Raw genomic sequence first — 17,002 nt, 5'->3', positions numbered from 1 at the left:
AGGCTGTGACTTACCGATGTGGTTCTTAACATACTCTGCATCCAGGCTTTCAAGGAGGCTGTGGATTAGTGGGCACAGCTGAGAGTCACAAGGAGGGAAAGAGAGACACACAGAGAGAAATGGAGAGAGGGAAGGAAGGAAAGAGGTTGGAAGGTGAGGAAGGAGAGGAGAGATGGGAAAGGAAGAGGACTGGTTATTACCTGCTATGAGCACCCTGCCCGCCACCCACCGAGATGCTCAGTACTGGAGGTCTCAGAACTTCTGACCCTTAGGATTCTAGAACAGTGGAAACCTAGAAGGTCCAAATCTGAGAACCAGAGGACACTAGAATCCTCAAACCTCAGAGTATTAGAATCCAAGAACCTTGAAGAATCTAGATTTTAATATTCCAGAACCCTATGCCCTTAGAAACCTTGACCTCTGGACTCTGAAACTTTATAGAGTTAAATGGGGCCCTGGGAACCATAGAGAAATAGTTTTGTGTTTTTCACAATTTTGTGTGCCTACAATTCCCTGAGATATTGTTAAAATGTAAATTACTGAGCAGCAGGTCTGGGGTAGGACCCGAGTCTGCTTTTCTAATGAGTGTCCAAGAAAGGTCAGTGATGCTGGTCTGAGGAACACACTTTGAGCGTGACTCAAGTTCAATAAATCACAGAACAACATGGAGGACTTTTTTTTTAAAATAAATCTAGATTCTCAGCCCCCCTTCCAGAGTGACTAATATAGAATCTTTGGAATTTTGGGCACATGGTATATATGGTATTTTTATATGATACAAATGAATCTGAACTATGTTATGTATATGTTTTGTATTTAAATGTGTTAAATTTGTGTTGAATCAAGAAAAGTATTAGCTAAAAGGCCTGCTGGCAGTTCATGTGTATGGCAAATGATTCAAGAGTGGGATCCAGTGATTTCGGCTCAGGTCGGGCCCCTGCTCATCTCCCAAGGCCAGGCTAAGTGAAGGGGGGTAGGTAGCAACTCACAGCCCAAATGGAAATTGGCCCTCCAGAAAGGTAGGTGCCCAGAAAGTGTAGCCTACCCAAGGAAAATCACCCCTCCCCACCACCCGGCCTGGATCTGCACCCCAGGAGTGGGGGACTCACCTCGTAGTCTGTTACCAGGGACAACACCTCATTCACGAGGTTGACTGCAAAGTTCACAACCTCACTGAGCACTCCAATATGCCTAGGAAAGGGAGGGAATTGATAAAGCTTTGTGAAGTTGACTGAGCAGCCAAGCGCGAGCAGTGGGAGGAGGCCAGAAGGTGAAGCACCTTGATGTCAGGTGACTTGAGCCTCTACCCAGGGCGCTCATCACTGAGAACCCCATGGTTGACCAGCAGCCCACACCAATAGCTCATGACAATCCTGAGACCTCATCCATCTATCCATCCATCCAACCATCCTTCCCCCATCCATCCACCTAGTCATCCATTCATTCATCAACACATATTTAGAGAACACCAACTATGTGTCCAGAACCAAGCACAAAGCAACTGTGATAAATTTGTGATAAACAAAGCACAAGCAACTCCTAACGTAGTACCTAGGATATTGGCTAATTATTGGCTTGAAGGTTCGTTTGGAGTTTTCTGTAACAGCTTATAAAAAAACCCCAAAGACTTTTTGGCCAACCCAATATTAACACATTTTCCTAAGCTTGGCTCCTTCCCACCTTCTGCTCTCAGCCTAGCTGTCCCCTCCTCAGGGCAGCCCTCATGACTGCTTGCCTAAGGGGGGGGCTTTGTGTTATAGCACCCTGTTAGGTGTGCTGCTCTGCCCAGGGGTGACTGCAACTGAACAGTTTCCTGTGGGCTTTTTAGTGCTGGACTGAGTGCCTGTCTGTCTGCCCTTCCCTCCAGAGACTAAGCTCCACAAGAACAAGCTCCTTGCCCTCAGTCACTAGTAAGTTCTCCAGAGTTCAGAATGGTAGCTGTGGCAAGGAGCAGATGCTCAAGACACTTTTGGCTGAAGGAATACATGAAGTAAACTTACGATTGAATATATAATGATACCTTGTGACAAGTATTCAGAAGAAGAAGAGTAGAATCTTACGAGAGAGAGGAGAAGGTACCTTGTTTTAGATCCCAAATGATGAGACAAACATGGAAATGGGATTCAGGAAAAGTGTCCCAGTTGCCTGAGGAGCCCGTGCACAGGTCATGAGTAGAAGGAGCTTGCCTGAGGCTCAGAGCAAAAGCTAGCACATCTAGGGCAGAGTGGGCAAGGTGTAGACCCAGACTAGGTAGAGCCTAGATGGCCCTGGGAGGGCCTGAGTTTTCACCCATAGTAGAGAGAAAGCCCCAAGAGTGTTTGGAGAAGCAGAGTGGAATTAGACACTGAGACCAAGAAGGCAGGATGGTTTCCCTGGGACTATAGGCTAGGCAGGGTCCAGCAGGGCTCAGGCATTTGGATTTACATCTCAGTTTTTCCAAGTAATGATAGGCTGCTGCTGCTGTTAAGTCGCTTCAGTTGTGTCCGACTCTGTGAGACCCCATAGATGGCAGCCCACCAGGCTCCCCCGTCCCTGGGATTCTTCAGGCAAGAACACTGGAGTGGGTTGCTATTTCCTTCTCCAATGCATGAAAGTAAAAAGTGGAAGTGAAGTCACTCAGTCATGTCCGACTCTTCACGACCCCGTGGACTTCAGCCTACCAGGCTCCTCCATCCATGGGATTTTCCAGGCAAGAGTACTGGAGTGGTGTGCCATCGCCTTCTCCGATGATAGGCTGCAAAGCCTATCTTTGGTTTGAGGGGTGTCTTAGGCAACCTGTGGTCAGATCCCTTGTTGAGGCAGGATTCACTGATGTCCGCTCATGGTTCTACCTTGTTCTTTGCCAAGGCCAACCTTCCCCAGCCTTCAGCTTCCAGATCACTTCTCCTCTCCCAGCCATGACCAGGATCAGCCTTTCTCCTTCCACCCTCTTGCCTGGGCTAAACATGCTTTTTCAAGCACACAGTTTAAGACATAGATTTGGTGGGTTACCAGAAATAAGTGATTGAAATGGAGAGGATTAAGTTTTCAAGATCTCATTTCAAGAATTTCTCAGTGGTAGAGGATGATTTGGGGACAATCTGAAATTAGAGCCCATGGTAGGCATTTACTACTCTCTTGCCATCTCTTAACTAGAGGCAAGAAGGTAAACACAGTGAATTATTATTATTATTATTGAGGGACATTATGTAATATGAGAAGGGTCAGTTCTTCGAGTGAACATAACAGTGCTAAATGTGCAGGCATCTAACAATGTAACTTCAAAAAAGCATGAAACAAAACACATAAAGTTGAAGGTGAAATACAGCAATTCACAGTCATGGTTGGAGAGGTCAACGCTCCTGTCTCAGTCAGTATGGATATTATCATTACCTGAGAGCTTAGTATGTTGCAGCCTATATGCTAAACACTCATTTTCTCATTTGGCTAACATAGTAGGCTATGAGTTAGGTATTATTACCATCGTCAGTTTACAGATGTGTAAGCTGAAGCAGCTAGAGGCTAAATTGATTACAAAACCATAAGGGAGTGGCAAAGCTAGCTTGACTCCAGAGTCTTCCTCTTCTTTACATTACTATGCTTCCTCCCAGGTAAGGAATAGGGCTGAAATTTTGGGTCCCAGCCCCTCTGAGGTCCCACAGCTCTACTGAGATGTGTGGACCTGACCTGCTCAGCACGGTGAGTGAGATACTGTGTTGATCATTCCTTCATTCGTCCATGACCACCTGGGAGACACCAGTCTCTTCATCAGTTTCAACATGGACACAAAACTCGAGGACCAAATTGACAATCTCACCCAACACAGGCCTGCAGGGAAATAGATTCACAGTGAATGGAGATGGAGAAGTCCCTTCACATTGCCCACTTTAGTCTCTCTTCTATATGGACATTATATGGGATCTCTCTGAACAAGGACAGGGAAGCTTGGTGTACTGAAGTCTGTCAAACAGGACTTAATGACTGAACAACACATGGACAATGTCCGTATTTTCTGTATTCTTTGTGGAATCTATATTCTTGAGTTAGGAGTTTCTTCTCCTGGCCACAAGGGTTTGGCTCATGAAATTTCTATAGTAATCATTTATATACCAATGATTAAAACAAAAATAAGATCTAACATTTCTTGAGAAAAATGCTGCATTAGATATTTCCAAAACAATTGTTTTACCTGAATTAATCCATTTAATCTTGATAGCAATACCATGAGAAGAAAGCACTATTATTATCTCTGTTTTCAGAATGAGGAAACATGTGGTATAGAGAAGTTAAGTCACTATCTCAAGATCTCATAACTAATGAATGATGAAGTCATAGTGCACTTTAATTTATAAAGACTCTTCTACACATCCTCATTTTCCTATCTCTTTGTACCTTCAAAGTAATTAAAATACTTAGAAATTGTATTTCCACATAATTTTCACATGCTCTTCATTACACGCTGTACACTGATTTTTTAAAATATAAATTTATCTATTTTAATTGGAGGCTAATTACTTTACAATATTGTATTGGTTTTGCCATACATCAACATGTATCCGCCACGGGTGTACACGTGTTCCCCATCCTGAACCCCCTTCCCACCTCCCTCCCCATACTATCCCTCTGGGTCACTGATTTTTAAAGAGAATCTTGAGAGACAAAATGATGCTGGAGGAAACTTTGCCAAAGAGTTATAAATGTTCATGTCTCCTCAATTTTCAAATTTTATAATTAGGTAAGTGTTTTGACTTTGGAAATATATTTCAAGGAGGATTTTTCAAAAGAGATTTGTTTATGGGCAAAGTTTCTTTTTTTTTTTTTTTAAATAAAATAATTGGTGCCAGCGCCTTTGTCCATGGGTCCGCACTCGTGCTGGACAGCCAGGAACAGAGCACTTTGCATTATCTCCCTCCCGCTGGGAATGCTGTTCTCTGGGCAAAGTTTCTAAGAACATTTTAAGGGTGAGGATTCTAGAGTTACAAAGTCCTCCTTATTTTACAGATGGGGAGACTAAGGCAGAGGCAAAGAAAAGTGCCTGATTCCAGATTGGAGATTCATTGACCATATCGCACTGCATTACCCAAACCGCAGGTTCTAAGCCATACTCACAGTTTCACGTTGATGTCAGCAGTGATGGGGATCCTCACTTCAGTGTTGTTTCCACAAGTCGCTTCTAATGTGATATCCAGGATGTGCAGGTTACTTATTTTCACCCTGTGCAAAAACCACAATGCACCCTTGTCATTTCTCTTGACTGCCGTTGCTGGGCTCCTCTCTGTGTCAGTGTTGTGCTGAGCATTTGAGCCTCATGGACCTTGTCTGCTTTGGTCTTCATGAGAGCCGTGCTCAGGGGTTGGATTCTCTCCATTGGATGGCATGGCAGACTGAGGATCAGACAGCTGTGATTTTCCTCAAGACTCCAAGGGTGAATATGTGCCAGAGGTGAATTTTCTTTTAAATTGATATATAATTGCTTTACAATGTTGTGCGAGGTTCAGGTGTGGGGCTTCCATGGTGGTTCAGAGGGTAAAGAATCTGCTTGCAATGCAGGAGACCCGGGTTTGATCCCTGATTGGGAAGATCCTCTGGAGAAGGAAATGACAACCCACTCCAGCATTCCTGCCTAGAGAAACATGGGCAGGGGAGCCTGGTGGGCTACAGTCCATGGGGTTGCAAAGAGTCAGACAAGACTGAGTGACTAACACGCTCACTTTTCTTTAAGTTCAGGTGTACAGCAAAGTGATTGAGATGTAGATATATATAGATATAGAGGTATTTTTATTTCAGATTCTTTCCCCTTATAGATTGTTACAAAATATCTCAGTATAGTTCCCTGTGCTATATAGTAGGTCCTTGTTAGTTGTCTATTGTATATACAGCAGTATGTGTATATTTATGCCAAACTCATAATTTATCCTCCACCCTGTTTTCTCTTTTGTTAGCCATGAGTTTTTTGTTTTTTGTTTTTTTTTTTTTTTTACTAGAAGTAGTTTATTTTTAATTGGAGGAAAATTACAATATCACATTGGTTTCTAGATTTTTTAAAAAACACATCAATTAATTTCAATCCATTACCTAATGAGGTTACTCTCAATTTCTTCAGCATACCATTTTCTCGATGAACTATAAGCCCTGAAACAGAAACTTTTACAGTAAATCTTTGTCCTGCTCAATTTTTTAAAATTTTATTTTATTTTTAAACTTTACATAATTGTATTAGTTTTGCCAAATATCAAAATGAATCCGCCACAGGTATACATGTGTTCCCCATCCTGAATCCTCCTCCCTCCTCCGTCCCCATACCATCCCTCTGGGTCGTCCCATTGCACTAGCCCCAAGCATCCAATATTGTGCATCGAACCTGGACTGGCATCTCGTTTCATACATGATATTTTACATGTTTCAATGCCATTCTCCCAAATCTTCCCACCCACTCCCTCTCCCATAGAGTCCATAAGACTGTTCTATACATCAGTGTCTCTTTTGCTGTCTCGTACACAAGGTTATTGTTACCATCTTTCTAAATTCCATATATATGCGTTATTATACTGTATTGGTGTTTTTCCTTCTGGCTTACTTCACTCTGTATAATAGGCTCCAGTTTCATCCACCTCATTAGAACTGATTCAAATGTTTTCTTTTTAATGGCTAATACTCCATTGTGTATATGTACCATAGCTTTCTTATCCATTCATCTGCTGATGGACATCTAGGTTGCTTCCATGTCCTGGCTATTATAAACAGTGTTGTGATGAACATTGGGGTACAAGTGTCTCTTTCCCTTCTGGTTTCCTCAGTGTGTATGCCCAGCAGTGGGATTGCTGGATCATAAGGCAGTTCTATTTCCAGTTTTTTAAGGAATCTCCACACTGTTCTCCATAGTGGCTGTACTAGTTTGCATTCCCACCAACAGTGTAAGAGGGTTCCCTTTTCTCCACACCCTCTCCAGCATTTATTATTTGTAGACTTTTGGATCGCAGCCATTCTGACTGGCGTGAAATGGTACCTCATAGTGGTTTTGATTTGCATTTCTCTGATAATGAGTGATGTTGAGCATCTTTTCATGTGTTTGTTAGCCCTCTGTATGTCTTCTTTGGAGAAATGTCTATTTAGTTCTTTGGCCCATTTTTTGATTGGGTCATTTATTTTTCTGGAGTTGAGCTGTAGGAGTTGCTTGTATATTTTTGAGATTAGTTGTTTGTCAGTTGCTTCATTTGCTATTATTTTCTCCCATTCTGAAGGCTGTCTTTTCACCCTGCTAATAGTTTCCTTTGATGTGCAGAAGCTTTTAAGGTTAATTAGGTCCCATTTGTTTATTTTTGCTTTTATTTCCAATATTCTTGGAGGTGGGTCATAGAGGATCCTGCTGTGATGTATGTCAGAGAGTGTTTTGCCTATGTTCTCCTCTAGGAGTTTTATAGTTTCTGGTCTTACGTTTAGATCTTTAATCCATTTTGAGTTTATTTTTGTGTATGGTGTTAAAAAGTGTTCCAGTTTCATTCTTTTACAAGTGGTTGACCAGATTTCCCAGCACCACTTGTTAAAGAGATTGTCTTTAATCCATTGTATATTCTTGCCTCCTTTGTCAAAGATAAGGTGTCCATATGTGCGTGGATTTATCTCTGGGCTTTCTATTTTGTTCCATTGATCTATATTTCTGTCTTTGTGCCAGTACCATACTGTCTTGATAACTGTGGCTTTGTAGTAGAGCCTGAAGTCAGGTAGGTTGATTCCTCCAGTTCCATTCTTCTTTCTCAAGATGGCTTTGGCTATTTGAGGTTTTTTGTATTTCCATACAAATTGTGAAATTATTTGTTCTAGCTCTGTGAAGAATACTGTTGGTAGCTTGATAGGGATTGCATTGAATCTATAAATTGCTTTGGGTAGTATACTCATTTTCACTATATTGATTCTTCCAATCCATGAACACGGTATATTTCTCCATCTATTAGTGTCCTCTTTGATTTCTTTCACCAGTGTTTTATAGTTTTCTATATATAGGTCTTTAGTTTCTTTAGGTAGATATATTCCTAAGTATTTTATTCTTTCCATTGCAATGGTGAATGGAATTGTTTCCTTAATTTCTCTTTCTGTTTTCTCATTATTAGTGTATAGGAATGCAAGGGATTTCTGTGTGTTGATTTTATATCCTGCAACTTTACTATAGTCATTGATTGTGTCTGTTTTGTACAAGTTCTTTTCTATCATATTGTATTTCCAAATATTAGTGGTATCTATGATATTTGTGTTTGTCTGACCTACATCGTTTTGTATGATATCTCTGCTGCTGCTGCTAAGTCGCTTCAGTCGTATCTGACTCTGTGCGACCCCATAGACAGCAGCCCACCAGGCTCCCCCGTCCCTGGGATTCTCCAGGCAAGAACTCTGGAGTGGGTTTCCATTTCCTCCTCCAATGCATGAAAGTGAAAAGTGAAAGTGAAGCTGCTCAGTCGTGTCTGACTCTTCGCGACCCCACGGACTGCAGCCCACCAGGCCCCTCCATCCATGGGATTTTCCAGAAAAGATGATATCTCTACATCTATCCATTTGTTGCTGCAAATGTTATTTTATTTTTTTTTATGCAGAGACAGAATTAGAACCTGGAATGTCTTGACTCCAAACTTCATGTGGGGCTGCCTATGTGGTGTGAATTCTACTTTCTTCTCTCCTGAGACTGTTCAGACTTTTATACTCAGCTATATTCAGAGAAGAAAAGTCTTATTCCTTGGTAATGGGACTTTAGGTACCAGAAAACATGTAGAGGTGGGGGTGAAGAGAATCTTCATCCTGACCCTAAATCACAAAAGGAGAACTCCCAAACTCATGAGATCCAAATGGGGCCTGCAGCCCTGACTCTAATTTTCCCATGCTCTAGTAGAGTTGGCCTCAGACCACTTCTGCTCTGCAAGAACAGGGGATCTTCCCAACCCAGGGATCAAACCCAGGTCTCCTGTGTTGCAGGTGGGTTCTTTACCAGCTGAGCCACCAGAGAAACCAAGAATGCTGGAGTAGGTAGCCTATCCCTTCTCCAGTGGATCTTCCTCACCCAGGAATTGAACTGGGGTCTCCTGCATTGCAGGCAGATTCTTAACCAGCTGAGCTACCAGGGAAGCCTTCTGAGAGAAACACGAGGTGTATTCAACTTTCTGTCTTTCATGTTAAACTTATATCCCCAAAGAGATCTATTCCCTTTCCTGGGAACAAAGATCTCCAAATAAAACATCAACTCACCCGGTAAGTCTGTACACTACTTGAAAAATTCCAGAAATGAGTTGTTCCAATAAGTTCTTAGTTTCCTCAGCCTTCTCCTGGCCCTCCTCAGAAGTATTGGATTCCTGGGGGAGCATGAAATCAGTCTTCAATTGCTGAAAGATAGCTGCAAAACAGTCTCCATTTAGTGTGGTACACAGCTTAAGAAGCAACTCCTAGGCACCAGGTACTAAATGAAACAATTTGCCTATGTTATTTCATTTAATCTTTGTAACAAATCCACAAAGTTGGTATTACCAGGCAATGGCAACCCACTCTAGTACTCTTGCCTGGCAAATCCCATGGACGGGGGAGCCTGGTAGGCTGCAGTCCATGGAGTCGCTAGAAGTCGTACATGACTGAGTGACTTCACTTTCGCTTTTCACTTTCATGCATTGGAGAAGGAAATGGCATCCCACTCCAGTGTTCTTGCCTGGAGGATCCCAGGAATGGGGGAGCCTGGTGGGCTGCCGTCTATGGGGTCACACAGAGTCGGACATGACTGAAGTGACCTAGCAGCAGTTTCAGATGGGGAAATAAAATATCAAAAGTTTAAGAAATGAATCAAACTCACACAGCTAGGAGACCTTGTTCTTTCTACACTGCCTTCACACTAATATATACTTGTTATACATCAACAGAGCAATCAACCCACTGAAGAGGCAATAAGTTTTGATTGCACATCAGGATCTAGCAGTGAAGCACTAATGAGCTGCTCATGCAAACAAAATAAACTTAGAAGAGAATAAGAATTGGAAAATCTAGAATCAAATAAAAAATACAGAGGTAAATCATGAAAGTGGCAAAGATGAGTCCCTGAATGACAGCTTCGCATGAGGCCTAGAAAGAGATGACGCATACAGGAGAACAAGGGCAGAGTCCTAATGGGCAGAGAAAGAGGGATTTGATAGAGCAAGTGACATGGCAGATGTAGAATGGCACATTTCAAAAGTATTAAGAAAATCTCTGTAGAAAATAATTCACATAAGAAACAACAAGGCAACTAGCTGAAAGAATAAGAAAGAGCTGCACGAAAATGTAGGTAATCAAAGCACTGCAATGTGGCTTTGCAATGGGCAGTACTTAGTCATAGTGATGCAGGGATGAAAGCTACCTGGTCCTGTAACCTACTAAGTAAGTTTGATGCAGACACTTTGGCTTCTGAGCTCAGTTTTATCGGTAGAAATTGGAAAGTGGGTCCCTCCTGTATCTTTCAGGTTGTGGCTCAGATGGTAAAGAATCTGCCTCCAGTGGAGATGACCTGGGTTCAGTCCCTGGGTTGGAAAGATCCCTTGGAGAAGGCAATGGCAGTCCAGTCCAGTATTCTTGCCTGGAGAAGGCCATGGACAGTAGAGCCTGGCAGGCTATAGGCTATGGGGTCACAAAGAGTTGGATACAACTGAGCGACTATCACACAGTCCCTCTCAACCCCTGGCAAGTTTTGAAGGGCAGTAATTTTCAGAATTTAGCTTCTCATGTAAAGAATGATTAGCAGTGTGCTAGTAATGTTTCCAAAAAGTGAAAAGAAAACCAAGTTCTTTCAAGAAATCAGAATTACTAGGAAATATACACTAGAAAGTTAGGTAATTCTAAAGCTACCTGGTCTAGGTAGGAATCCTTTTGCAATTAGTTAATACAAATTACTAAGAAAATTGAATGACCCAAAAGAAGAATATGCTACAAATATAATTTAAATATTTAAATTGAAATATATAAATGGCTAATAAACTATGAAAAAAATGAGCTAATTCTTTCATAATTAGAGGAATACGGAAATGAACTATAACCTTTCATCTGTGAGCCTGGAAAAATTTCAGTTGTCCAAACCAGTGCTGTCAAGAGAGTAGAAAAAAAGATACTCTCATAGATAATTAAAGAAACTATTAACATAGGGGATTATTTGTCAATATGTTCAGTTCAGTTCAGTTGCTCAGTCATGTCTGACTCTTTGTGACCCCATGGACTGCTGCACTCCAGGCCTCCCTGTCCATCACCAATTCCCTGAGTTTACTCAAACTCATGTCCATTGAGTCAGTGATGCCATCCAACCATCTTATCCTCTGTCATCCCCTTCTCCTTTAGCCATCAATCTTTCTTAGCATCAGGGTCTTTTCAAATGAGTCAGCTCTTCGCATCAGGTGGCCAAAGTATTGGAGTTTCAGCTTTAACATCAGTCCTTCCAATGAATATTGAGGACTGCTTTCTTTTAGGATGGACTGGTTGGATTTCCTGGGAGACCAAAAGACTCTCAAGAGTCTTCTTCAACACCACAGTTCAAAGCATCAATTCTTTGGCACTCAGCTTTCTTTATAGTCCAACTCTCACAAGAATACATGACTACTGCAAAAACCATAGCCTTGACTAGATGGACCTTTGTTGGCTAAGTAATGTCTGTGCTTTTTAATATGCTGTCTAGGTTGGTCATGACTTTGTACTGTATTTTAAAATATGCATACCTTTTGAACTTTTGAAATGTCACCTTTAGGAATTTATCCTATGAATATATTAGCAAAGTTTATCATGATATAAGATGCAAAGTGATATTCAGTTAAGTAATGCCTGTTTCTAGGAACCAGTTAGTCACCTCTCTTGGTAAACCACCCATAAGGTGCACTCCTGCTGGCAGCCTTTGCTAATACAGGCTTAGTGTTTAGGAAGCAAGCTCCCAGGTGCCACTGATCATCCCTGTTGTGACTCACTTTCAAGTGTACTGTCAAGGTTGTCAAGTCCTTTCTTAAGACCAGATTTCAGCTTCCTCAGAACATCCTTGCCAAGACTGTCAAGAAGAGATGCTGAGGTCCCGGAGAGCAGGCCGCACAAGAGAACACGTTTCCAAAGCTGAAACATCTTGTCCAGACACCTGTACAGTCATGGGAGGAACAGGAGTGAGAATTTTCCACAGTGAAACAGGATCTCGGATGAGCACCTATCACTCTTACACTCAACAGTCCTTGAAGATAGACGTGGCTATCTGCTCTCTTACAGACGGGCAGCCCAGGTCAAAAAGCCAGAGAAACTTTCTTGCCCAGAGATAACCAACCAGTGAATGAAGGAGCTGTGATGTGAAAAGTCAGGTCAATTCTCTTCACTGAAGGTCCTTTGCACATGCTGGCTTCTCTGCCTGGAACATTTTCCTCTTCTTTTCATTTTTAGCTGAGTCATTTCTTACTGACTTTTCAGCTTCAGAAGGCCGTCATGTCCTCTAGACCCCTCACCAGAGTCTATGATAGGGGGCCCCACTCCACCATCTTGCTGCCTTCATTCACTGTGCAGAGTCCTGGGTACCAATTAGTGACAAATTGCCTGCCTTCCCTACCAGGCTGTGACTTCCTTAGAGGAGGGATTGTGACTTATTTCATGGTTGAAATCCCAATTTACAGTAAAAAACCTGCACCTACAACAGTGTTAATGTTGGTCACTGAGTCGTGTCCAACTCTTTGTGACCCCATGGATTGTATCCTGCCAGGCTCCTCAAACCGTAGGATTCTCCAGGCAAGAATACTGGAGTGGGTGGTGTGCCCTCCTTGAGGGGATCTTCCCATCCCAGGGACCAAACCCTCATCTCTTTTGTCCCCTGCATTGGCAGGCAATTTCTTTACCAAGTACCTAGTACAGTACAACATAGTAAATTTTGCCAAATAAAAGTATGAGCAAATAAGTGCGTACCACATCATGACATTGCATTCCTCATCAATTTGACACTTCTCCTCATTGAATCTATTTATTAATTTGCTCTATTCAAAATATTAGTGAACTCAAGTGGCCCCACCCCTCTGCCTCTTGCCCCCAGAACCTTCTGAAGGGCTTCCCTGGTGGCTCAGATGGTAAGGACTGCAATGCAGGGGAAGCAGATTCAATCCCTGGGTCGGGAAGATCTCCTAGAGAAGGAAATGGCAAATGGCTCCAGTGTTCTTGCCTGGAGAAATTCATGGACAGAGGAGCCTGGTGGGCTACTGGCCATGGGGTTGCAAGGAGTTGATCACAACTGAAAAACTAACACTTTCACTTTCATCCCTATGCCTCTTACCAAAGACTTCAGTAGGCCTCCATGTGGGGTGACATTAAGGGGGAAACCCAGCAGTCACGGGTTTGAAGAAAAATACTTACAAAGTCCTTGCTCCTCTGCACAGCCTCCTGGAATTCTGCTGGGTGCTGAGGGCCCTCATATTGATGGTGATGGGAAGGCTGTCCCCAGAAACGAGCTCTGCGTCCAGAGCCATCCAAGAAGACTCCAGTGAAAATAAGCCCTGTCCAGAGTGAACAGAGAGACTTCCAAAACAAAGGTCACCAAGGATGCTTGAATTAGATGGCTATGGAGAGGACTTTGTTCCAAGACTAAGAGCAGGTTCTCATGGAGCCTCCAGCTACGAACATGGTGGCCATGCTGGTGGGGGGCTGGGGTAAAAACTGAGATGAATTGGAGAATATTCTGGTAGAAGGATCCATAGTGATCATCCAGCTTAATTTTATCAGAGTTTGGAAACTCAGCTCAGAGAGGGAAAGCAGCCAGCCTGTAAGAGAGGGACAGAGATGGGGCTAGACTTGTGGCCCATAGCATCAGGGTCAGTGACCTGTGAGGTCATTCTTCCCAGACCTTCTCTTGTGTCTGAGTGCTCTCCATAACATCCCTCATAGTGGAACCAGCTTCAGGAAAAATGTTTGCAATGACAGGTTGCTCAGGACCCGTCCTCCCCATCTGCCCACTCCATTGAGTCAGTAGAGTTTCTCCTGAGGGTGAATATGGTCTGCCTCCATATATATCCCCATATATGCAGTATCCCTCTGCACACTTGCCCCCAACTCCTCTACTCTCAATGCAGCTGCAAGAAGTTAAAACACTGACCTTAAACCAAAGTCCCCATCATGGCCCCTGTGTCATCTACTCACTGCCACCCCAAACTCATCTGCCTCCTTCTCCGTGGCCCTATTGTCTTCCTTCTTTTCCAGAAAAATACCAACATCATTGCTGCCTTGGCCCTCTGCACAGACCATTCCCTCTTTCCAGAACTCTCCTCCTGAAGCCAGTGTGAGTTGTTTCCTGCCATTCAAACTCACAGTCAGTCCTTATTTAATACATTTGTATACTCACATCACCTCCTGCCTTTAGATGACAACTCCCAGTTCCAATAACCACACTGGAAACATAACAGACATAATCGCCACAGGAAAGCTTAGCATTCAACTTAACCTCCTTGCTGGGACAACTGAGGACCCATGGTCCAGAGAAGGAGAAGGATGAATCCATAGCCACACATGAATTGACCCCAACTTATTTTCCTCTTCCATTTCATATCTTTTTCATTTGTTGAAATTTTCTGCTTGGGTAATCACTTTTTAAGACAAAAGATTAAATAATTTTTAAATAAATTATTTTATTTTAATTGAAAGCTAATTACTTTACAATATTGTGGCGGTTTTTACCATATTGACATGAATAAGCCACAGGTGTACATGTGTTCCCCCGTTCTGAATCCCCTTCCCATTTCCCATCCTATCCCATCCCTCTGGGTTGTCTCAGAGCACTGGCTTTGAGTGCCCTGCTTCATGCATCGAACTTGCACTGGTCGTCTATTTCACATATGGTAATATACAGGTTTCAATGCTATTCTCTCAAATCATCCCACCCTCGCCTTCTCCCACAGAGTCCAAAAATCTGTTCTTTACATCTGTATCTATTTTGCTGTATTGCATATAGGATGGTCATTACTATGTTTCTAAATTCCATATACATGCCTTAATATACTGTATTGGTGTTTTTCTTTCTGACTTACTTCACTCTGTATAATAGGCTCCAATTTCATCCACCTCATTAGAACTGACTTAAGTGCCTTGTTTTTTATAGCTGAATGATATTCCATTGTGTATATGCACCACAACTTTCTTATCCATTTGTCTGCCGATGGATATCAAGGTTACTTTCATGTCCTAGCTATTGTAAACGGTACTACAATGATTTTGGTGTGCACATGTCATTTTCAATTCTGGTTTCCTCGGTGTATATACCCAGCAGTGGGATTTCTGGGTCATATGGCAGTTCTGTTTCCAGTTTTTCTAAAAAGTTTGTTTAAACAATAGATCCCTGAGTTCCTCCCTAGATACTTAGGGTCAGGAACTCAGGGGTGGCTGGCCAGAATTGGAAGTAACTGGACTAGGGTGGCTCACAGGTACTTTACCTTGTGTTCTAAGAGCTGTGATCCCCACAGCATCCTCCGGAGCCCCACCTCTGCCTAGACATGACTGCACAACCCTAGGGGCTTATCCTGCTTCATCTTGTGTCACCTCATCAGCAACCAGGCAGGGATGTTACTGTCTTCATCTTGACTTTGGGGCGTGAGGCTCAGAAGGGGAGGATGACTTCCTCAAGGCCACACAGATAGGAAGGGGCAGAGCTGGCGAGTGCACCCAGTTCTGCATCCTCTCCCACTGAGATCAGCTGTTCTGACTCTCAGTCTCTGGGGGCTGCAGCAAGTCTCACTCTTTGGCCCCAGTATCCAGAATCCAGTAGGTCAAGGGCAGTACCCGGGCCGTGGGCTTGGCACTGCAGGTCTCCTTTCACCATTGGTGCTCATGACAACCCCCTAAGGAGATTTGGAAAACCCCATTTTCCAATTCAGGGTACTGATGTTCAGGGAAAGGAGGTGAGTGGCCCAGGTTTCACAAGGACATGAACCCAGCATTTGACTCCCCAGGAAGGACCTTTGACTCAGATCACACTGAGGTCGGATGGTGGGGCAGGAAAGTCCTTGCACTTGAATGCCCTGTTTATTCCTTGACCTGTGCTGTTTTAGTTGGTGGTAATGCCTGGTGCATTTGGGCGTATGCCAACCTGGAACTCCCAGGCCAGGAAGCACAGACGGGTGCCCACGTGGCAGTAGGCTGGGAGCGCTGGTAGCTCCAGGTCAGCCAAGGTCAGTCTTGTCCTTTCACCCACCGGCACCTCAGCAGGAAACTGGAACCCTGTCCTAAGGTGAACGTGGCCAGGACAAAGTAGGGGTAGGATCGGAGGCTTGGGTAGCTAGTGTTCTTCATGCTAACTGTGATCCCGTCATCAGAGCACAGGGCAAGTGCCCAGTTCTGGGGCTGGGACACAGAGGATCCCATCCAGCAGAGCCTTGGACTGGTCAGCAGACTCACCTCCCAGGCTGTCTGTGCCCAGTTCTGCAAACATCTGAGGCCCTGCTTCTCCTTGTTGTGGGCACAGAGCTGAGGGTTGTACAGAAATCTTGAGCAGAGAGTTATCCTGAATCAGGAACACAGCCCAGGGGCCCAAGTGTGATGGCCCCAGGCTACAGCTGCCTCATTGGAAAATGGTGAGACAACTCCATGCCTAGTGGCAAAATGGAAATTATAATACCCCAATTCTGAGGTTGGGCAGACTGGGTTAGAACCTTCTTTTTGCCTGTTGTTGGCTGTGTGGCCTGGACAAGGAGTTTCATCTTCTTGAACCTCAGGTCCCCTAAGTGTGAAATGAGACTAACTATGGGCCTCTTCTCCCAGGGGTGCTGTGAGGAAGTGTGGGATATTCTGTGTCTGCCCCGATAGGCAGTTACTACAGTGATGTTGATGATTACAATTGTTGCTGGTGTCTGGTCACCTCACTCCCCTCCGCCTCCGGTTTCTCATCTGTTTATGGAAAATATTGAAAGAGATGGGAATACCAGACCACCTGACCTGCCTCTTGAGAAAACCATGCAGGTCAGGAAGCAACAGTTAGAGCTGGACATGGAACAACAGACTGGTTCCAAATAGAAAAAGGAGTACATCAAGACTGTAT

At 43.5% G+C, this 17,002-nt stretch overlaps 1 pseudogene; it reads right to left on the bottom strand.

Moving 5' to 3' along the window:
- Window positions 1–252: 252 nt before the first annotated feature.
- Window positions 253–16,257, bottom strand: LOC112449237 (short palate, lung and nasal epithelium carcinoma-associated protein 2A-like; annotated as a pseudogene).
- Between the last annotated feature and the right edge of the window lie 745 nt (window positions 16,258–17,002).

The sequence above is a fragment of the Bos taurus genome, chromosome 13, assembly GCF_002263795.3.
Source record: "Bos taurus isolate L1 Dominette 01449 registration number 42190680 breed Hereford chromosome 13, ARS-UCD2.0, whole genome shotgun sequence".
In the NCBI taxonomy this organism is placed as follows: domain Eukaryota; kingdom Metazoa; phylum Chordata; class Mammalia; order Artiodactyla; family Bovidae; genus Bos; species Bos taurus.
Note: the sequence above shows the minus strand (reverse complement) of the source record. Positions and strands in the feature narration are given on the sequence as shown.